Source organism: Aulostomus chinensis, chromosome 8 (genome assembly GCF_037954235.1).
Source record: "Aulostomus chinensis isolate RoL2024-O1b breed Wild chromosome 8, RoL_Achi_v1.0, whole genome shotgun sequence".
Classification (NCBI taxonomy): domain Eukaryota; kingdom Metazoa; phylum Chordata; class Actinopteri; order Syngnathiformes; family Aulostomidae; genus Aulostomus; species Aulostomus chinensis.
In genome coordinates, this window is record NC_141327.1 from 19818044 (window position 1) to 19842439 (window position 24396).

The 24396-nt window shown below is 41.2% G+C and overlaps 1 long non-coding RNA gene across 1 annotated transcript; it reads left to right on the forward strand.

Annotated features, from left to right (window-relative positions):
• The first annotated feature begins 5795 nt into the window (after positions 1 to 5795).
• LOC147257547 (uncharacterized) lies at positions 5796 to 24023 on the forward strand. Its single transcript, XR_015117479.1, has 3 exons — positions 5796 to 5967; positions 6351 to 6439; positions 22868 to 24023. It is a non-coding gene; the product is annotated as an uncharacterized LOC147257547 (long non-coding RNA).
• Positions 24024 to 24396: the final 373 nt, after the last annotated feature.

The following is a 24396-nucleotide window of genomic DNA, read 5'->3' on the forward strand; positions in this document are numbered from 1 at the left end:
AGTCTCGTCCGCTCTCTCGAGCGCAAAAAATGTAACAGCCACAGGTGATGGGGGAAAAAATCCTGAAATTAAAAATAAAACAGCAGCCTCTGTAAATAGCTAACGCATGTCAGATGTAAGCTTTTAAGTCACGAAAACAGCAGGGATTCGATCCTGGAGGATGTAAAAGTGAATGAAACAGCCAAAAATGAGCGCCATTGCCATGCATTTCTTGCCTGCGCTGGTTTGGCGCTGGTGGCATCCTTTGTAACAAGTCCCTATTCACAGAGTCAGAGCTGGTACAGCAGGTCTGAACCCACAGCTCCACCCACACCGCGCATAATTACTGTTGCGTTCACAGCCTCCCAGAGAGCGTCATCAAATCTAGTCAGCAAGTCTATATGACACCCTAATTGAAAACGCTCCTCCCCTTTTCATTTTTTGGACAAACTTGTTTTTATTTCAAAGTTTGCAGATGCCAGAAGTGTTTATTATGGAGTCCTGAAGTGGCCAGAGAGAGAGAGAGAGAGAGGGGGGGGGGGTATATTTTGTGGTTATGGAGAGTTTTTCTTGGAGGCCTCAAGAAATAACATTTTCCCCTAAATTTATTTATTTTGAGGCCACAAGATATAACTTGTCCTTGAAACCCACGGTCCTTCATTAATCTATGGCTAAAAAATAAAATTGTCTCTCTGAAACTTGTTATTTTCAGGGGTGGAGCTATAACTTATTCCATCCATCCATCCATTTTCTTCCGCTTGTCCTGTTAAGGGTCATGGGGGGGCTGGAGCCTATGGCGGGGACGTCATGTTGTCTGGTGGTGAGGTTGCACTGACGTGTTGTGATGCTGTTTTTCCTGTTGGTGAAGTTGTACTGAATGGTGAGGTTGCATTAATGCATAACTTGCAGGAAAGTATACAAATTATTATTACGGATCAATAAACATTTACGGATTAGTGTGCATAGATTGGAATCTTAAAACACATGTAATGATGTTTGCGTACGAGTGACAACCTCAATTCATGCCAAGATAGTGTTTCTTTTACTCGTTAATTTGAAGATCCCCTTCTTCAATAGCTTGGCTGATATTGGTCAAACCTTTTGTAACTAGTGATGTTGGCCATTCAGAGACAAATCATATCAGTACATATGTTAGCCAGTGACCACTGCAAAAAATCATTTGAATAATGCTGGAAAAGAAGTTAAAAAAGAGTAATTTCAAAAAATTGTGTTATCACAGTTTCTCCTTTAAGTTTGAACGGTAGCTGTGGTGCTAGTGGTGAATTTAGTGCGTTTACTTAACGCAACCTTGTTAGCTTTTCGGTAATATGCAGCATGGGAAATGAACATTACTCTTCAGAGACAAACGTCAAGTCCATACATCCATCCATCGTCTTCTGCTTATTCCTGTTAAGGGTCACTGGGGGGGTGGAGCCTATCCCAGCAGCCTTGAGGTGAGAGGCGGGGTTCACCCTGGACAGGTCACCAGTCCATCACAGGGCCAACACATAGAGACAGACAACCATTCACACTCACAGTCACACCTACAGTCAATTTAGAGCATCAATCAGCCTCGTCCTCTCTTGATGTCTTTGGACTGTGGGAGGAAGCTGGAGTACCAGAGAGAACCCACGCAAGTACAGAGAGAACATATCAGCAGAAACATCAATGTAAATATGCAGAAATTAGCGCAACTGCTCAACTGTCCTGTGTCCTCCAATTGTTTTTTCTAAGGCAGTTACCAAGAAATATAAGGCAGGTCATAGGAAAAAGCACAGGACATCAAACAACACATCTCACAGTTTACAACAAATGGACACATTAAACATGACAAGGATCTCTCCAATACACCTATGAGATGTACAATAAGCCTGAAAGCCTCTAGGAATGGGCGTCAGAGGAGAAAGCAGGTCATATATGAGCACAAGGCTGCTTTGTTTTCAACTTGCTTACTTATAATGTTGCAAAAATGAAAATGATGATGGTTTTCTGTCCAGAATTTTGAGTGCTTTCTTGAAGACAGATTTGATGGGCTTCAAAGTGCATGCTGTTGTGTGGGACCAAGTTGTGTAAAAGTAGGATAATGTTTTTTTTTGTTTTTGTTTTCAGAATAAAGCTTAAACAAAAGAAAGAAAACCATCCGTCAACAAGCATGAAGAATTTCTCCTCTGCGCTGCATCACTGTGACAGAGCAGAATCCATCAGATCATCTACACCGCCGTCGGGCACCGACCAGCCGGTTCAAACTGTTGAAGTTTAAAAAACTGAGCGCCTGAAGCAAAACTGTGAAGTTTCCCAGTGACACTGCAGCTGACACCCCAGGCCGGGCGTGCATAGCTTAAATAGAAGGACAGGCCTGCACAAACCACCAGGGAGACAGGAGGAGAGGAAGGGTCAAGAGGCAGAGTCACAGAGCAGACAAACAAGGTCTGCATGGGAAAGAATCAGCCCGAGATGCACCACTTTGACCAGTAAGGACACAACATGTTGTGACTATATCGTAAGATGTTTCACAACTACTCTGGCAGCCATGTTGGTCCAAGATTACCGCACACTCTCTCTCCTCTGCTGCCTTCGGATTCCTGTTGCATATATTACATTGTTCCCTGCTGATTGCAGGGTGCACATCATCTCTCATTGTTTATTTGAGAATGAATTAATGATTAATTACGTGAAGCTGTGCGTTCACGTCACTGAGCAGCAAAGCTAGATGGCCAATCTTGAGTGATTTTCTGATTGAGAGCGTACATCTCACTTTGATTAAATTGTAACGGTTGGGATAGAAGGGCACAAAACAGTCATATAAAAGCTCCACTCGGGTTCATGATCAACAACTAATAAGGCAAACAAAACGGCTCCATTTGTAATAGCAGTAAAAAAGTTTTAAAACATACCAAATTCTCAAGTTTTTACTCATGTTTTTAAAGCAGTTTAAGTCACGGATTATTGAAAAGTAAGAACTTTTTCAGAGGCGGCAAAGGGATTTTCTGGAGATGGACATGATTTTCAGCAGCAATGCAGGTGAATAAATCCTTGAGAGTTGATGCAAACCATCCTGAACAACAGGTGTCCAATTGTGGTTGATGACTTGCAAGCCATCTGTCTGAATACAAGCAATGACAGAAGAACAGGTTGGCCAGTATTTCACAGCAGGAAGCCTTATCACCCTGGCCAGAAAATTTCAAATAACAATAGTGAGACAGACCAGATTAAAAGTGTCAGGGAAAAGTGCGAAATTAGTGAAAATGCCAATGAAGACGGCTTCTGCAACCAGTCACAATAATTCCCCATGAGTGACAGTGGTGATGCAAATCCGCCTCTTAACAGGCAGAAACACCAAGCTGACCCGGGATGTATGTGGGCGGCCATCTGCTTTGACCCGCCGGGGTGAAAAGACTCTTGGAAACTGGACAGATGAGATGTGGAAGACTCAAAAGTCACATCACGATCACATGGCAGTTTCTGAGAGTCAACAGCTGTAGCTCGCAGGACATGAGCTTCAAACATCTGAACAGTGATCCATGTAAAAGAGAGTGAGTTTCAAATGTGAGGAGAGGAAGTCAACTTGCATGCATGGCAATATTAGGACTGGCTATGAATATTAAAAAGGAGGCTCATCTGGGCCATGAAGATCCATTAAGACAAAATAAACTACAACATTTCAATTGTTTGACTTACTGCATCAAAGCTGTATGCCTCTGTCATGTGACCTTGACCTTTGACCACCAATATCAGTTCCGGTCATTCTTTCACACCCAGTGGAAGTTTGGAGAAACTCCCTCAAGGTGTTCCAGAGGTATCCTATTAATAAGAAATGGGAAGGATCAACATTCCTAAAAGACAATGCCTACAGCCCTTGACTTTTGCTGGCACCGAGAAATAAAGATGGGAGAGACTGGTGTGTTCTGAGGAAATGATCCAATGGAAGATGTTGTAAACGCAAGCATCAAAAACTGTAATGACCCCAAAACTATAATAAACCCAACGATACGTTAACTGCAGTGCTGACGTATAAACTGCAACAGGAGTGCAAGGGAAATGCCCTTGTGTGTAAGACTCTAGGCGCTGCTCTGACAGCATCCAGCTGGCAGCTCTTCGGAGTCGCAGTGTTTTTCTTTTCCATCTGAGACACTTTTGCTTTTGTTGCTATGAAACAGAGAACCTACTGATGTAAAAATGTCGGCACAAGGAAGAGGACTTCCTCTGGTCTTTGTTCTGGATCAAATAGAGGCTGAACCACACAGGAAGTGAAGATGGACCAGCTGATCTTTGTGGGCTCAAGATTTTGGCTAGTACGACTGCCAGGCTCAAGAGCTCCTCCGCAGTTATTCAGCACTCGTTCCTGTGCAGGAGGATGTGATGGTTTGGCCTTCCTGTCCTGGACCTACTCAACTTTGTTTGAATTGCTGAATGAAATGAGTTTATCTTTTTACCCAAAAGTTGCTTTTTTTAAAAATTGGTGGCAACCAGAAAAAAAATGCTAACACTCAGTATCTCGTCTTAGTTCTGTAGCATCCCCCCCCCCCCCAAAAAAAAAACATATGCTAGTGTTAAGCTTCCTGCTGCTTGGGTTGGAGGACCCGCAGCAGCACACTTTCTCACTAGATTTACAGCAGAGTGCTGCAGGAAAGACATTTTTGAAGGTCAGTAGGCCATCATGACATTTAATGTCTCTTTTAGCCACTTGTTAGCATTTGCTATTTTTAGCCACATAAATACTTTGAAATTCATGATTGCCATATTTAGCAACTTATTTCATTTATTTAAACATCTGAAACAAGTGTGAACTTCTGACCTTATTAATGAAATTTAACTATAAAAAAAAAAAAATCCCTTCGACTTTGAGAGGAGGGAACCAGACGTTAACCAATCCTAACCTACTTCTTGGTTGGACTCATTCCTGTGCCACTCTGTAGCAACACTGATATTTGCTGGAGGGTGCATGACTGGCACAGACTTGTTCCACAAGGCTCTAACAGTGATTACACACCATAAAATCAAATGGCTGGACAGACAAAACTTTTATCATCCATATACTCCAGAATGACACAGTTGGCCCAACCACTGCGCTTGTTTGGTATATGTTGCTGAACGTCTCTCAGCAGCGCAAATGTTTCCAGTCACGACGGCTCGCCTCAGCCGTCAGAACACATCCTCATTATTGGATTTCTTAAAAAAAAAAAAAAGAAGCTCATTTAGTCCACCTGCGTTTGTGTGTAATACGATGCAGAGACAACATCAGACCGCAGCAGAGATGCCTGTCAGACACGAGTATGTTTTGGATAATTACACAGGACGGAATAAATTCCGGTCTCAAAAGGTTTCTTTGCAGAATTTAAGGTGTCCTGTGAAACGGACCACTACTGGCAGCAGCAGCCTCTTCTGAGTTTGCAACTGCAACTAATTTAGAAAATAATCAAACAATACATTTGATTAATGCTTTGACTCTAGGGGTGTTGGACAGATGCTCTATGAATGCTCTGATGAATTTCGGCCCTCTTCAAGGGTTCGATGGATCAATGATTCTTTGCACGCTGCCTAAAAAAGGCAGGAAGTTTTCACAGGAATGTGAAAAGGAACTGGCAGTACAAGAAAATGGGTCGATAGCATTTGTAAAGCTGATGACTTGAATAGTGCTTTTAGTAGCAGTGCTACAGGGCTACTTGAAATTTTGTTTGCGCATAGTTTGATATATATTTACTGGATTTTATGAATGTTGAGTTTCTTCCCGTTTGTTTGCTGTTCTTTTCTCCTCATTGCCATTGAATCAGAGTGAGAGTGGGCGTGGTTAGCGATCAGCTGCAGGCGATCAGCGTCAGGTGAGTGTAATTGAGCAAAGGGACACAGCTGTTGGCAGTCTGGTTAATTTTGGTTTGTTCTTCAGTTGCAGTAACTGAGTGGAGGTTATTCCATGCGCGGAGCCAGCAAATATACTGAAAAATTTACTGTCTCATGACTGGACTGAGAAGAACTTGTGAGGTTGGCAAAGTAAGTTAGTGTGATGGAAGTTTTGAATCTTTGAAATCGAGAAAAAGGAATGCTACTCTGAAGTCTAGTTTGAGCTTGAAAAACCCTGAAATAGGAGCTAAACTTGTGTGATTAACCAACTGTTTCTGCTGACTGCGTCTTCCTGGTAGTGTTGGGAAATATTGCTCTTTTCAGTGTCCTGAATCACTACAATCAGGTCATTCAAATGAGTCGTTCATCAAATCATTCAGTGCTGGAAAAAGTCTCCAACTCACTGTGCAGCGCACCTGAGCAGCTCTTGATTTGTCACTATGACAACATTTTAAAGGTGTCTTTACTGAGTATTGGAGATGAACACTGTTTTTTGACTCTTTTTTTTTTTTTTTTTTTAAATTAAATTACAGTATGGCAGGGCCGTTGGACTTGCTAGGCCTCATGGCGGCAAATGAAGCTTCTGATTTGCTGGACTGGCTGTGTTTCTTGGTTGCAGCAGGTGAGTCTACACGTTCCTCTGGGCCAGCCTGTAATTTTGGGTTCATCAGGAAAGTACGTTAAAACGGGGAACTAGGTTTGTGTTCATGTGTACCCATGCAGTACATTGCGTCATAAGCAGTGAGTGTCAGGAGCATCTTGACTTGAGGTATTGAATTCTGATACTCCTTTTTTGAGGGACATGTTCTACATTCCTCTAATTGCTCAAGGGTTCATCTTGTATTTTTTGAGTGTAGTGATGCATATTTCTGTTTCTAGAAAGTTTTTTTTTTTTAATTCTAATAGTACATTGCTTCTTGATCATACCCTCCTTCACGGTGGTATTCACCTGCTGTCTGTAGCTAGCCGGCTGTTGCTTAAACGCAGTGATACACTCACTCGGGGTGTGATTCCAGTCACTTGTTTACAGGGAACAAATCTCGGTCAATCTCTTGCTGCCTCACTCACTCATGAGATGAACTGTTTTGGTAAATGATGGTTATTTTATCCAAATGATTCCTTTTTTTTTTTTTTTTTTTTTTTTTTTTTTAGGATCAAATCATTTGTCAACGATAGAACCCTATCTTCCTGGGTATTCCCAAACTTTGTCTTTTTTTTCTCTGGAAAAATCTAATAGTTATAATTATTTAAAGACCTCACATTTTGCTGGACTTCTGCCCACACCAGCAACATCTGAAAATACACATTTCAGTACCAGGTTTGTTACTTACGGACACATGAATTGAAATGCCCCTATTTTGCTTTCTTGCAAAAGTCTGCTTAAAATTAAAAGGAACTATAGCTGACATAAACCAGTTTTTTTTTCTTTTCTTTCTTCTGTCTAAACCTTTCTTCATCAGACTGACTATGGATTTGTCTGTTCAGGAACACTATGCTCCCATTTTTTGGGTCACAGAGGCAAATGTGTTATTCTGTTATCATGTTGGCATGTAACGTCGTCATGCAATACTGTGCTGATGCAGCAGAGATTATCAACCTACACGGTAACGCATCCATCATGTTTTGAGTGATCTTGAAAGAAATGTTGTCATCCACAACGTCCCTTTCAGCTGCATTCTAAACAACCCAGAGGCTTTTGACCTCCATCAAAATGCCTGGTATTTCCTGTCATGTACTGTATATGCACAGGCCAAAAACACTCTCAGCCCCTCTCTGAAAAGGGGTCTGTTAGCTTGTTGAACAGCTTCAGGGAGAGGTGTCATGTTTTTGCATCACTTCACAGCAGATTGCTTTGGCTTCCATTTGTTTCTTACTAATGATTACAACCTCAACTCAAATGATTGGCTTTTTGTCCCTAAAGGAGATGCAAGTACCCTCGACATGACAGACTGTGCGACATAAAAATCCAGTCTCCCTTCAGACTCCCTAAATGTTAATCTGCCCCAGACTGCGGTGCCATTTTATCAGTCCTCAGCGGAGATTGAGTCGGCTACAAGTCATGTCAGCTGTGATATCGCGTCATACATGACCGCTCAAAGGCTCAGGTTTTTGTTGGGGTCCAATAGCGAGACATCTCTGCTTCTCAGTTCATCTCACTTTCTTCAGCAGGAAGACAATAGTGTTGAAGTGTTTCATTTAACGCAATCATAATTCCACTGCATATTATAGTTAAGGGGCTCTATTTATATTGTGCCTCTCCACCGTAACGGCACTCAAAAGACTTTAAAAATGCTGCCTCTTTGACTCATTCACATTCACTGACGGCGGAGGTGCCAATCAGCTCATCAAAAGAGATTCAGCTTCTTTCTCAAGGACACTGACACTGTTTCTGTAGGAGACTTGAGAGATGGCCGGTACTGAGCCACGCAGCTGGGTCTGTTATTTGTGGGTGTCCTTTCTATGTGCTGCATCCACTGAAATACTGCAAATTAAAGCCACTTTACCTTAAAGTACAAAAAAAAAAACCTGTTTACTGAAAACTGGGATCAGCACCACATGAATCTCACCCGCTTTGCCTTTTGAAAGTGTTTACAGCTTGTACCTGTGCCCTCAAGAGCTCTTATTAGACTGGCGAATGTTGTTGCATTTGCCTCTTTGTTTGAACAGTGGGAATGAATACATTGATCACATTTTATGTGCTAAATTTATGCCATTACCAACAATCTCCAGGTAGATAAGAGTGCCAGTCGAGGTACATTAGCTGACACAATTACTTTTTTTTTTTGCATAAAACTGCTGTCTGTACTGGATTTGATTTTATGACGTACTTTTATCTTCAACAACCAGTCTTCCAACACAGGGTATTTTTGAGTTCCAAAATGTGTGTGTGTGTGGGGGGGTGAATTTAATTAATTCACTGCCTGGAACATGTTCATTTCACAATTTTTAAACCACATGAAGGTGTAAGTGCTTAATTTTTCTCTGAATCAAGCAAAGCTACTCTGGAGGATTTCTGCAATGAAGGAGCAAGAAATGAAAAGGTTCGGGCACCTTTGTCATCATGGCCACAATATGAGCAATATGAAATTTGCAGTTGGAAATGGAAACGGCTCATCCCGTAGCACTGTCATAATTACTCAGACCACTAGTGAGCATCTGTGAGTTAACTACCTTCACCAAGGAGATGATGCAACCACAGTTGAGTTTTGTCCACGTGATAACCCAAAAATTATGGATGGATTTTGACAGTTTAGAAGTCGGTGTTAGGTGCAGTCCCTTAGATCTTGGGTCCGATGACAACGTGTTGCCTTGGTGGAGTTGTAGTTATGCATCGATCTTGGATGCTTGCGTTTCTAATAACCTATCAAACTACTTTGTCAGGGCAATTGCAAACTTTTTTTAAAATGATGGAATCCTTAGACTTCCAATCTTGAGGTGGCCTTCTTGGTTCTTCTGAGTGCAACAACCCCCACAATGATAAATGGAATCTATCACACAATTCTGAATGGTTTTGCTTATTTTATAAAATCACTCATGTGAATTTCAACTTGCAGGCACTGTGTGTGTGTGTGTGTGTGTGTGTGTGTGTGTGTGTGTGTGTGTCAGATAAGGACACTGCTATTATAGCAGCGCTGGAATGTGAATATATTTTGATGGTCAGTTTGGAGTGGCATGTTATGAGATGATGCTGTTTGTCTAAGAGTCCTTGGTTCCATGGCACTGGAGCTAAAATGGAGCAGCGAGCCAGCACACACTGAGGAGAAGCTTTGAGACTTAGCAATGAGCTTCACTGGTTCACATATTGATCAGAGTCAAATGTCACATGGGATCATTTTCCCGGCAACAGATGTATTGATACCAGGAACATGGAGAGGAGCGTGGTGCAGCAGTACAGTAAACAAGGTGAAGGCTAATTGCACACCTTGGCTGGTTGTTGGATGATTTGTTTGGATTATTCCAGTATGTTGGAAAAGGGAAGACTAGAAATGGAAGTAAGTCTATATGGGATTCCCACTTTCATTTTGTTATAGCCCATTGTGACAAACTGCACATCGTTTAAAAGATAATTTCAACATTTCAAAATGCTTTATACAGTTCCATGAACCATGGGTTATGAACAGAAACAACTAGCTGTCTGGACACAAACATCAACACAAATCAGACTAGTGTTTGTCGCGCTTGGGCTCACTGCTCGTTGCTGCAGACACAGAGCAGCGCCATGACAGAACTGAAAATAAAATGAATGTGCCGCATCTATAAGAAGCACAGTGTCTCTCCTGAGGTCTCCTGGTGTTTGTCTGTCACTACAGTTGATTATTTTGTACATGGTCCAGGGTTCAACTGTAGCCTTGACAGGATGCGACATCTGAGCAGAACAAGACACCTGCGCTCCTAATCTTTTTTCCATCCAGCAGATCAGCACCTACCATTATAATATCAGTGTGTATTTGAGTGTTCCCAGCATAAATCTGTGTTTTCAATAGCACTTTCTTTTTATAGATGGGGAAATGCTGTCACTGTTTTGTTTTGAAGTGTGGGAATGATTTCATTTCTCCCACTTTTATCTATGCTAGATTTATACCATTACAAAGAGACCTCTATCTCCAGGTGAAGCAGAGTGGAAAGAGGAGTATCATTAGGAGCTCATCAGCTGCCATAATGGCAAACTTTTATTAGAAGAACTTGGTCTATTCAGACTTTGACATGGCCAGCTAAAATGCCTGGAACTAAAACTTGTGTTGTCATTAACTTGGAATGAGCCTTCATAGCTACACAGGGAGTGTGTTCTCTTCCTGAGCCCCACATGTTTCATCTAAAGTAGCTCAGATGATTACATTTTTTTCTTAGTTTTTTGTTGCTCCAGGTTGTCTTCTTATTTTGTCAAACATATTTACATTTTGTTCAAAACTTATGTATGGGCTTCGCTGTCTAAAAGAGCTAGAACAGTGTTCTGCTCCTCCTGCAGCAGCTCAGCAGTGGTATTGTTCACTCCAGGAACCAGCTGAGAGAGCCAAATCCGGCCAGCCATCATAGTGACCATAACAGCCAACATCCCTGCAGGCAATGATGACACACAGAGGAGCCATGGGGGAAGAAAGTCCTGAGCAACTGAGACGGGGGGAGAAGAGGGAAAGTGTATAACCCTTTCTTTGGAAAATGTGATCACCAGAAGAGGGATTAGCTAATATTAGTGAGAGGGCTCAGGGACTTCAAGCAGTGCATTTATGTATTTTTCACATGGTGGCAAGAAGATAGTCCAGGGCCCTTTTTTTTTTTTTTTTTTTTGCCATAACTGATTTCAGTGGTTCAGATGGACAGGAATGGATCCATGAATGGAAAGAAAGCAAGCACCCAGACTGCTGTGAGCTATATTTACAATGGCTGGTGCCACCCTGGTCTGACCACCTTGAAGAACGTATCCACAGCACCCTTTGTGACATGATCACTGCAAAATCTGCACCCCAGTACCCTCTTCATAGTCTCTGCAGAGACTTGATGTGGGATTAGACGAGTACTTCCTCTCTCCTGAGTTTTGAGCACTTGTAGGCGCTGGTTAATGATTTAGTGAATCAAAATTTTGACATATTTCCTTATGCAAATTAGCTTCATAACAGAGGGGTGCAGCAAGGTGACACTGGAGTGTCCTTTTACGTATTTTCACTTGATCTATTTTACTTATCTTATCTTGCTGTGAGCTTTTTCTGATTTTTTTTTTTTTTTTTTTGTTGCTTTCCCAACAAGCTGACTTGAGTTTATCACAGATATCATTTCTAAGGTTATCTGTTTCAGGCACAACTGGACCCTGCAGGTTTGTGGAAGTCTGGAACATCCCATGCATACATATGCACACACATACAGTGTTACAACAGGTAATTTTTCCTCTGGAGAGCAGATGGAGGTCAAGAAAGTCAAATATAAATCAATGGAAGGCACATCTTTTCCTGGAAACAGGTCATGCAATATAAATCTATCAGTCCAAACAATTCAGAAAGAGGATGTGCAGGAAAATGACAGGTAACCACATAAAATTGCCACATCTTAACAAATCTGCAGTTAACACAAGACCTTGGAGTCCTTGTTGTATAAGGATTTTTTTTCAGTAGCCACTGTTTATGAGATTTGAAGAGTTGACATGTTCCCTTGTTTTTGGTGTCTTGATAACAGCATGATCCACTAAAGGCGAAAGGAATTCTTCATGTATGCAGTTTTATGTGGAAAAACCTGTTCTTGAGACAATAACTGCAGTTCCCTTGCAACTGTGTTACATAAGTCTCATTAGTGAGAAGATTTTCTCAGCTTTTAACGAGACCTTGGTTCTTGTAAATAAACCAGTATTTTATGTTTTGGGTCGCTCAGTCACAAGTTGGTGCTGGAGAAAGCTCATGGTTTTGGTAAAACATCGATTTCTCTTGTGGATCCATCTTCCCCCTGGACTTTCCTGACGTGCTTGCTTTATAACCTCTGTCAATGTTGTTTCCAACTGCTTGTGGACAAATGATGATGTTATTTTTTTTCTGGGAAGACAATGTCCGTCAGAGACGTGATGTAGCTGTCTATTGGAAATGGAGTTGTGCAGGGACGCCAGGAACCGTGATATGAGATTTTTCATCTAGATAAGACTGCTACCTGCAGCTTCACAGTAGAAACAGACCTTGAATTTTGATTTTTCTGAGACATGCAGTACATTTGTACACTCCATGAAATCTCAAAATAGACTCAAACATTTAACAACAGTGAGCGCAGACCTCCGTGGTTGTAACTTGTAGGGGTTTGCCGCAATAAGAATCAATTCTCTTTTAATGTAGTAGAATATTTTTGCAGACACAAGTGCATTATATGCTGCACGTAGATGTGACTAATTTCGAGTTGGAATGGCCAGAATTACTTCAGGTATCTAAAATCTCCATTTAGGCAAATTAAATGTTTTTTTTTTAAACATTAAAGTCCATGAGCTAAATTATTATCTGCAATAACCGCATGGTGTGTGCATAATGATGCATGAGGGTGTTCTCCATCACACTTTAATCATCTGTATTTCTCAGCATTTGATTTGAAGGTACAACTCCACATTTCTCATTTTCCCACATGTATCTACATCTTCTCAGCAATGCTCCTCGCTCTGTTCATTCTCATTGTTCATTTCCCAAAATAAAGATGCAGAGGTGTTGGCGCTACGCTACATTAAAAAATATGTTGTAGATACATCTAGCTTGGAGATGCATCTTTCTGATGAACCGCCTTGTTTTCAAGAGTCTCCCATAGAAAAATAAATGTCGGTAAGTCAATGAACACTGCTATTTGAACATGAACAATCACTGAAACTGAAAGCGCTATTAAAGCAAAGAAAAATATACTGCACATAAGTACAGATGAGCATGATGTGGCATAACAGCCAAGTCATGGCTGATAAGCAGAAAAGTCCATTAAATAAAACTGTCACTGAGGGGATTGCATAGCATTGTCATCCACGATGCACTTCACTTACTTGAAATGTAATCATGAGATGACATGAGATGTAATCACAATTCTGTAATATTTATAGGATACTGAAGACTTTTGACTTAACTTTCAACAACCAACCGAATCCAGTTTGCAATCTATGTAATGCCATTACAAAGCAAAAACACACAACAAAGCACATGTGGCGTGAGAAAGGCAGCGAGAGGTCACTGCATTTGGACGGCACTGGGAGTACACAGAGCAGGTCTCAGGAGAGTTGCCTCAGTAAACTCAGTCGGTGGCTCATAATTAAGTCAGATTCACACAGTGTCAAAGAGAGGCCAGCAGAACAAGCTCGCAGATGAAAGTGTTCACTGACTAGATTCTTGTGCAGCAATAGACTTTTCCGAATTGAATTACTAAAATCATATCTGAAACTTCTGCTTTAGCAGCAACAAGAGACACAATTGGTCAATACCTCTGCTCATGCCCATGCAATATATTCAGAGAAATCAGTGAAAATATCTGACATTTTAATTTTCTTAATATACCACAGTCCAGTTTTTGACTGATATATGAGAGGCAGGATTACTGTTCATTAATCAAAATAACAGCATCCTTGAGTGATGCTGAGCTCCTAATTGCTCCTGATGAGTAGGGTTGGCGCCTTGCATGACAGCCTCCACTGTGTGTATGTGTGTGTGGGTGAAAAAGGGAACACTGTAAAGTGCTTTGAGTACCATACAGATCGAAATTCACTCCATTTATATGATGAAACAACTCTAGTGATGCTAGAAAGACGCCTCTTGAACTTGAGGAGTTAAATAAGTGTGAGACAGGAGACACTGCTGAAAACAGATTGAAATTATTAGTTTGTGGTGTGAAAAATGCGGGAAATCCCACTGTAAAATCCTGGTCTCAGTCAACTCTGGAGTCTATGGGGCAGTTGGAGGTTATTCCTGATACTTGGAGGAGCAAAATGCCAAGTCTTTGTACTAAGAAAGTTGTGTGAAAGATTTTCAAACCATATACGTATGGCACCCAGCCTCTGAGCATTCTGTCAAAATATCTTCTCGAGGCACATGCTCAAGTTAGGTGAAATTCCACCAGATAGTTTTTGGAAAATATTGCTAACATCTAGATGGTATTGGGGGGGAGACGACCCCCTCGGTGAAGGTAATAACAATGCATGAAGATTTAGAGTCCAGTATCGAGTTTGACTTGCTTTTGCCTTCCCAAGAGTGGTTTCCTTCTCTTCATAAAACAAAGCTGAATTCAGAAGTCTCTGCTTTTTTGTTTTTGTAATCTTTACGCAACCTTCTTCCTGACAATATTTCAGAGCTTTTGACCTGCCTCAGCACAGTAAGTCCCTCAAGTCCAACTATAGACTCAACAATCCAACTTCTTATGAAACTGCTGATTTTTTTTCTTTTTTTTTTTTCCGAAGCACTGAGGCAATAGCATTGTCAAATTAGCTGACCTAGTTATGGCTTTTAGAACTGTTTAAAACCTCATTTCTTCTCTGAGGTCTAAAACATAGATTTGATAAGCACAATTTGGAAAAAAAAGAGAAGTGCAATTAGGAGCTTCTCCTTAATCCCAACATCATCTTCTTTTTACTTTCATCCCATCACTTATTAACCTCCTTCGTTATTACAATTCTGGCTTCATAGCTAACTGCAAACACAGTATATAGTTTGCCTTGGGTTTTCTCATCATTTTTGCTCGTAAATTTCAATTTAAAAACATTCATATGTGTCTAATTAGAGCCTTGGGCTTCATTCTCTGCTTCGTATTGGTGTTTTTTTTCCAGCTAATAAGGTAATGTTGTGTTGGAATATCTACTAACGGATAATGAACAAACACCTGGAAACAAAACACAGGAGAAATCAAACTGAACAAATGTGGACAAAGTGAGCAAAAACGAAAAGTTCACCTGCATTCCAAATATGCCTGAAAAGACGTAGTCAAGCAGCAGCACATTTCCTGTAGCTGTACTGCACAGGAAGTGGCAGCCAGAAGTCCGTTATGCAGTCATCGAACAGGCCGAGTGGATACAATCAAGGAACTGGACGTGAGGAATGTTTTCCTTGGAGCTGTGTCAAGTAGAATGGGCTAAAGCACCTTTGGCCAGGACATCTTTGGGGGGGGGGGGGGGGGGGGTGTGGCACGGCACGGAGCAGTCAAGCCCAAGTGACAACCCACTATAGCTGAGGACAGTTTAATGCCTCAGCTTGTCTTCCACCGATCGAGGTTCTATCGTCTTTTAATTGATTTTAGTGCCAAAGTTTGAAGAGGAAATCCAGCCATGGAAAGAAATGGCAGCGACCTGAAAGAGCCCACAGATTGGTGGACAGCACAGAGATGGTGGTCGTTTACGTTATGAGACTGGTTGGGCTGCATAGTCACAGAATTTCATCCTCATGATATCGTGTGAGAAGCCATCTTGTAAGACTTCAAACTACTGTATGCATTTGAGTCCAAGTCAATATCCTATACATGGATGTGTGCTTATATAAGCAGTGAGGAGTATTTCCTGATAACACTACTGAAGACCCTCTCCATGGAAAACGTGTTTTCGCTCTTCCACCACACTGAACGAGGCTTCTATGTTAAGTCTCTGATCTGATTGGTTGAAGTGAACCCATGACAGACAGACTGTTCATCCAATCACCCGCCAAGCATTTCTTTCAAAGCATTTGTCCTTTTCCAAATAGTTTCTCTAGGCGACGTCTCTGATGGTTCTGTGAATCGAATGTCTGACAGCATGGGTTAGGCTGTGGTACAAGCTCTATTAAAAGGTCTGGGTCTGTGCGAGACAGGCACATTGCTGGGGACATGAATTTGCGAGGGTATTTGGGCAAACTTTGGTAAACTATGAGGACAAAGTTCTCACTGCCTGTACGTATGTTATTATTCACGCGCCATGTACAAAACAGCTAAAAAAAAATGACTGTACTGAGTTATATCAGAAGTTCTTCTTCAAAGATCTCGAGTGACTTGGCTTGCTTTGAATATGCCAGGGAATCCACCCAGTGGGGTTGTTTTTATTTCCTCTTTTAATTTCCGAGCGACTGTGCTTGGGAATGTTGCATCTTGGAGGGTTTCTGTGGCGAAAAGCTGCTGAATTCACAAGAGGTTATCTAAACAAGACGGTATTTCCTTAATTTAACCGTCACTGGTCTAAATGAATGGATAATAACCTACAGGCATGTTTCATTTCCGTGAAATTTGAGCAATATATCCACATGTACCACTCCTCAACTAATAAGCTATCTTGATCAGCAGTGAAATTGATTCATAAGAGATTTTAGGAGTTCCGTAAGAATACAGATGAGCCAGTTCACACGCGAACACACGAATAAATGCAATTCCTTTCTACCTCAAGCGCCACGTGAAGTCATTAATCTAAATGTAGTGAAGACGAGAGGAAGAACCCTGTGTGATTGTGATTAATTGATAGTCGGGGGGGGTAAGAGGTGGACAGATGTAGCTCAACCTTGCAGCGTCTGCTCCTCCAGGAAGTGATGACTGACAGGCTTGTTTGATGACTCCTGACGAACAGCAAAGCAACACAACACAGGCTTTCTCTGACCTAAATGTGAGGGGTAGAAGCTCCTCTGTGCCTCCTAGAGTCGGTGGGTGGACAGGTGTATGCTTTCTGTGTTAGCGATTGATAATTTAATTTCTCTCCAGTCAGTATCGATTGCCTGTTTGGTTGTGGTGATTTGTGGGTAATTACTGAAAGTCATATTTCCTCTGATACCCTCACAGCTGACTGAGGTGACAGGTGTGAGGAGACATGGAAGGTGCGATTAGAAGTATTCCCTCTGTCACACATCTCCAAAACCATTTACACTCTGTCAACAGATCATAGTGACAGCCACTCCGCTCAAATGGTCATTCAACATGAGACACAGTTCAATGTTTCACCACCTTCTCAACCCCGTGTCACCGCTGACCGCTTCGCTCGGATCAGCTCTGACTACATGACATACACACCATCACAAAGATGATGGGACGTAAACCTCAACAAAAACATTCTTGAAACAAGCAGCAGGCTCTCACTTGTTTGACTTGAGACTCTGCTTAACAATGCTTTTGTTGGACTAATTTCAGCTGCATTTGTCCAATGTTAGTTTTGGACATAAACACAGACTGGGATACTGTGTTAACTGATCCTAACTATATAACTATTAACTACATTTTTGGACTCACTGTTGAGCTTAGTTATGGTTGATATCTAAATAGATAAATGTTGTGAGGAGTGGTTTAGACATTTGATTTTCTTATGATAAATGTTAAATAAGTTATTCTCACTTATGGGAAACTGCTTCAGTTCCTGCAGCCTCGCTTGACTTTTATCTGCTGTGAGACATTAACAATAACAAATATACTAATTAACCTCTCTAACCTCAGTTTACAGAGGAGGAAGAAAACATTTGTGGTCTCTGAGTGTTCAGACCGGTCAGTTTGCATAACCCCGGTGTGGTGCTGAAGACGTGGGCAGTAATGTTTGTCTTTCTTTCATGGCTGCATGTGGTTGCTGCTCTGATGTACATTTGTTTGTCCCTTTGCATTTCTAGGTCTGAGTTTGAAAATCCCAGCACACATTAAATAATGCTTTCCATTCCAGTGCATATATCTTCATATGAAGAGAAAAACCACAAAGGATGCATTTTTATCTCCATCCTGATTTAGAGTCGGTTAATCTGATTGTGAACCTGTAGTCCTGTAGTAGAGAGCACTAAAAGAGATTTAGAATAAAGCTTTCTAAAATGGGATTTCCCAATTGAATATTCTGGGTACTGAGTGACTACCTGTTTGATCATCCATGACAGGTAATAGACAGTGCAGAATTATAAATCCTATCTGCAGATTGTGTGTATGCGTGTACGCTTTTATTCCTCTCCAGTGTTACACATAAGTGGTAAAGACACATCAGTCAAAGTGTGACTAAAAATAGCATCGACCATTCATTGAAATTCCACTGGCTGCAGCTCCAACCTTGATGGACATGTACAAATGGAAATGCACATTTTTAAAAGGAAGTATCCTCAGTGACATAAGCAGAGATTCACCAAAAAAAGAAGGAAAAAACAAAGCAGCACTGAAAATGGTTACTTTCAATTTCCTCAGTGCTCCGGTTAAATAATAGGATGCTGTTAAGAAAAGACGACAACATTCGGCAGACTTGTGATTACATCTCAACGGTGACTGAGAGCCAAGATCTGGGTTTGGACGATAGACGAGAGGAATCTGGCAAGGTTTGTAGAGGTCATAAAGTTACAAATCCCTGATCAGAATTTTTTCTTTTTTTGAAAACACAGACAAAAATAAGGCTGGGTCTCTGTGACTGGGACATGATGGAGGATCATAACAACTCCAGAGATGTAAAAACTACATTTTGTGCAAGTTCCCGTGTCCAGAGAAAAATACAGGGACAACATTTTTTTTTCTTATACCTTGAAAACTGAACTAGTTAAAACTAAAAACGATGTGCACTCTCACGTTGCATCTGTACATTTTATTTTGGGGTTCCTTCCTAAAGCAATCTAAGTCTGCTTCAATCTTTTGTAGATTTTTGAACGTGTCCTCACCAGTGATAAACGCTGTTGTTAGAATCGATTTTGTTGGTCTAATTTGGACCATGCGTTGTTAGAATTGTCATACAATGCAAAAATGCTGCCAAAACTCGTTCACAGTGAATTGACGGCATCTCCATGCCTCCACCATATTTAAACAACGAGACTCAAATCAAAAGGCTCCAAATAGCTTATTACCGATTATTGGCTAGTTTGACTATGACCTTCCTGAAGTTTCGAGTGTTAGAAAACGCTGTTTCCATGGCAGCATCTCTTACTATTGACTTAATAAGGTTATATCTGAATATGGTGGACGCTGTCCAGCCGCCTCAAGCTGCCCTGCTGTTATTGTTCCTTGCCATGCCCCCCCCCTCCTCACCTGTTCCCCTCATCCACCCCAGTAAGCACTGACTGTTCAGCCCACATCTGCGCTCAGTTCAGTTCTCCTGTGTGATCCAGATTTGGCCTCAAATGACGTGGGTCGGTGCAGCATCCTCAACTTGGCCCCAGGTCCACCTCATGAGACCCAAACCAGAACCAAGTCACAGTTTGGGCCACATCTGGCAAGTTCCAGAAGTTCTCCAGATTAGACCAAAGATTTGCCTGCTATTTGGGACTCTACAGTAACTCTTACAACAAATAGTGAGTCAGACTCCTTCAGAAACTATGAAGTTTTGCATAAATAAACCCCACCATGAATATCCAGCTTTTGAGAAAATAGTGTTTTTCTACAGTCTGCATCATTTGTATGAAGCTATGACTAACACTGCTGGGAAGTTTGAGTAAATGCTGTGAAGATGTTGAATGATATTCCATCAACTCCTGCTGTAGAGGCAGAGTACAGCTCAGTCTGAAAAATATCATGAAACCTACACAAGAAATATATGGAGTACAAACATAGAGTACATTTCAATTTAGGATTATACGGTATCACATTTGGTTTATTTATTACCAATGTCCTCTTATCATAATGAGCATTATTTTTTGTGTCTCCACTTTTCTATGAATCAAATCGTCTTTTTTTTTCCCATTTCTGTCTTTTTCTGAGGGAAGTCCTCATCCAAGCCCTCTGGAGCTCCATACCGCTCTCAAAACTCTCCAATTGTTTATTTGTCACTGATTTGTAATTTGTTTGGCTGTGACATCAGAGAGACAAAATCTTTATCATTGGTATTTAATAACATAATAACATAAACTCTTACACATTCTGTTTATAGTTTATCTAGAAAACTCACACAAATATGAATAGAACATATTCAAAACAGCATATCTGTTTTTTTGGCATTTATAAAACTAGACGACCTCTGCAGAAGGTCACACTATGGAGGAAATGATAGTTTTCATTCACAGTCGAATCCAGAAATAGTCTATCGGGTTTATTTTCATTTTATCGCTTTTTCACTGCAAGACGTGGCTGTCACAGCTCTTGTGTGTTGCCCTGGAGTGAGCTCAAAACTGTTTTGATGTGTCATCTTTTGATATCATCTGTGTGTGCGTGCACGTTCGATATCAGTGCTTCATTCTTCTGAATGGCAAATGTCACCATCTTATTTATTTATAAATAATATCTGCAAAGTCGGTCTGAGTGTCCTGACCCTCCAGCTCTGTCTTTTGTTTACAGCTTTATTCCTTTTAGAGTCGTCTTTGCACCACGATGATTCACTTCATCTGCCCTTCAAACACTCGCTTTTTTTGGCGCTATCTCTGTTTTCCCAGCGACGCATTCGTTAACGTGACACCACGGCAATGTGCCCTTCAGTGTGTCCAAGTCAGCACCTGCAGAGGAAAAAAAAACACCCCACACATTTAACGTCAGCAACAGAGGAAACCGCTACACTCACACAAGTGTACGCCACACTTCATCAGTATTACAGAGAAGTCTCCTGCAAAAAGGGACAGGCTGTGACTAGCCTGCGGATACTCCACCACCCCACTGATGCACGGAGGAACACAATGACCCTCAATACCAATTCTAAGAATAATAAATGGATTATCTTTATAAAGCTATTTTAGGATCAAGTGAAAGGTTTGTCGCCAGCAGGCCTCTGCCGTGAGGATATAATGATGGATTACTCCTGCTCGGGCAGTGTTTGATGAGTAATGCTTGAACAAGCTGCATGATCGATGTCCAAACAGGAAATAAGTCAGACATTTTACCTGCATAACCTGACTTTGCCCAGACTGACATAACAGTATGATGTAATAGTCACAGGCAAGCATCCCTCCGCCTCAACAAGGCACTGGAACATTTCTATCTACATACTCACAAAATCACGTTTAGAAGAGACTTCTAACAGGAACAGGAAACGTAATTGAAAATTGAATGAAGACAAAGTCAATCTGTTGCAAGCTGAAGTCCAAATGGCTGTCCTCTAAATGTGATCTGCCTTCAGGGGTGTTCATGATGGAATTGTTTTGGTTTTTTTTTTGTTTTTTTTTTTGTTACCACTATTTACAGCTTCATAGCATTCTTTAACTCAAAAAAAGAACCAAACCTGATCATCTTCAACACATTACCAGAGAACCTAATTGAGTTGTGCCGTACATGAAGTGTAATTAAGGTAGTAAAAGCAAAATACCCCTCAGTAACTTGACACATATAGGATATCTATGTATTAGTACACCAGAAGGTGCAAATGCATGTGTCCTTTAAACCAAAAGTTCTCAATGTGTTTGAGTTAAGACAAAAGTTTGTAAGAAAAGTTCATTTGGTATCATTACAAAATACCTTAACCAAAGTTCCATCAACTTAAAGCAGTGGGGACAATAACTTTTGAAAATTATATCTTCAAAGTTTGTTCTAGTTTGTGTGTGCAGGCACTTTTCAACTCCCCCACATTTGAATAAAATATAAACCAGCACAAATTACATCAAACATAAGCCATAGAATGTTAAAAAAAAGAAGTTATTTATTTATAATATTTATAAATAAAACTATTTAGTGGCAAGAAATTGTCTCATGGCCCCAAAAGGGGTCCGGATCTCCACGTTGAGAACCATTTTTACACAGGGTTTGGTACAATCAAATACATTTCCTCTGTGTTTCACTGGCTTTTTTTTCTAATTGTTTCATTCCCATAAACAGCCTCCAATTCCAAAAGGTCAGAACAAACCATTAACTCCCATTCATGCGTTAATTACCACATTTCTCATACTAGCAGATGCTGTTCTCTTTTATTATATAACTTGTATGTGTGTGGGCCACAAGTGTGAGCATTGCGGTTGATATGATTAGCGCTACGTTAAAGAAGATTCGGTTGTGATAATAATGCAGCGAGCGGCTGAGCTGCGGCCTCAGGCGGCTGGTAATTTCACAAAGCCGTGAGGCTCATGTAGTGTTTCATCCACTCAAGTAATTACAGTCTAGCAAAACGTGGATAAGTTGATGATTATAACCACTCTTACTCGAGCTGTCACTCACGGTCATCTTGGATAGCTAAGTCAAGAATGTGTTTGGAGCGCATATTCCACTACCAACACACACACACACACACACACATACACAGCAAGAGTGAGGGGCTGTTTGCAGTGCTCGGGGTCTTTGCCAGTACATAATCAGTGCCAGACACGTCCACACGTCTTCACAGAGGCCACAGAGAACGGTACAACAGTTAGGAGATGGATCCAAATGCTTTTCTCTAGGGTTTAAACTGCTTCAGTTCCATATGTCGCAGGTTGTAGACAATCACTCCCTTTCTAAATCACCCTTTCGTTTGAAATAAATCACAGTCACTGTCCCCCCAGCAAACACTACATAAGCTACACAACAGTCAACAAAGGATTATGTCAATAACTATTGATAAGTTTTTATTCACTGTAAAAGAAAGGAATGTCATTTTTCCAAATTTGGCAAATTGCTTAAATATACACTTTCGGATAGCGAGCGATGGAGTTCAGCTGATTAGCTGAAAGTCTTGATTTGTGAAGCATGAAACAACTTCTGTAGGCGCTCCATTTAATCACAGCAGGAGAAAGTTTTTCGACCCACATGTTCTGTTCTCTGTTCCTCTTCCTCCTTATTGCAGGTATGGAGCACAAGAGGAACATAAAGCCTGGAGTTTTTCTTCATCCGTCTACAAAGTAATCTAAGATCGAGCTCACGCCAAGTCCTGGATAGAGCAGCAGGCAGACGCTAAGAAAAACATGTCTTAAAGAGATCAGCACGTCGCCTGTTACCTCTCACGTGTCTGTGTGCAGCCAGATTTGAACACTATCTGCTATTATTAAGACCTCATTCATCAGCGTCGTCGTCTGGGTCCAGTGTTCACGCATCGTGCAGAGCAGATTCAGACCAAAAAGCAGCTGAAAATTAAACAAAAAACAATTTACCACATTCTTATTTCTTGACAGTCGAAACTGATCATGTGCTTCATTTGGTGAACAAAAAAAATAGGATCTGTGTTCTTGTGGCATGGGACAGTGCCTGTAATCGTACTTACATTTGAGTAATAAGCAGAGAAGCAATGGTACGTCTGCTCGGTGGGACCCAAAAGTACCTCTTTCATCTCAGTCTGCGAAATGAAATTACATGCTATGAATAAATCATTGAGGGGAGGAACGGGTAAACGACAAATTCAAATCTTGTGGTCCATGCAGTGCAATATAAATGTTTTAATGCACACATCAAACACGAACAACAGAGGGGCACTCAGACAGCAGACCTCTACTTCAGTGGATACTGGTCTACCCCATTTCCATACTGGGGTACACAGTTACATTGGAAGTACTGTACATAAAAAAAAGTCTGCAATACACTGTTAAGACTGTCCATCAAAAGTAAACCAGTGTTAATTTTTTTCCCCCCGGTCCTCCCGTCATTGGCCCTGACCTTGATCAATCTCACTCCCCCAACTAAAGACACCAAATGGTAGCCAATCAGAGAAAGAGAAGGGCTGGGGGCGGGTCTTCTGAGGATGCATGCTCAATAGGCTTATGTTTTACAAAAGAGGTTGTCTGACTTGATCAAATTTGCAAAAATGGTTGCAACAATCGCGTGCCACACCCATGGGAGCAGTGAGACTGGATGCCATCAACAGAATAAAGACAACTGTCTGTCAAACCAAATTCTCTAGCTGGGATTCCAGCATTTTGTCACAGGGCTAGCATTAATGTTAGCTGTGCTAGCCTAGCCACTGGTGTTGCCATCTGTGGAAGTAGGGGCGGTAAACAGCTGGAGGTTCTACGTGTCAGGAAAGTTTGTGACTCACTTGTCCAGAATAAACAGCAACTGAAAAAAAAAAATCACAAAAGCTTAATTATTTCCAAACTATAAAGATAGATATGTCTGAAGGTCAAAGAGTATAATAAGAGCATCTTCTGCAAATTGTGGATGCACTCATTGATCCGATCCCAAATTAAATGGGCTCTTCCTTGGCCCCTGTTCCACCGCCTTAATAACTGTAATGAAAATCATTCGGCTTTGTTTTTGCATCACCCTGCGATCAGACAAACAAATAAACAAGCGATGTGACAGCAGAACCTCAAAGGCGAGAGGAGGGAACAACAAAAGCTGTCAGTGACCTCCAGGACTTGTAGGTGATAGCACCGCCGGGAC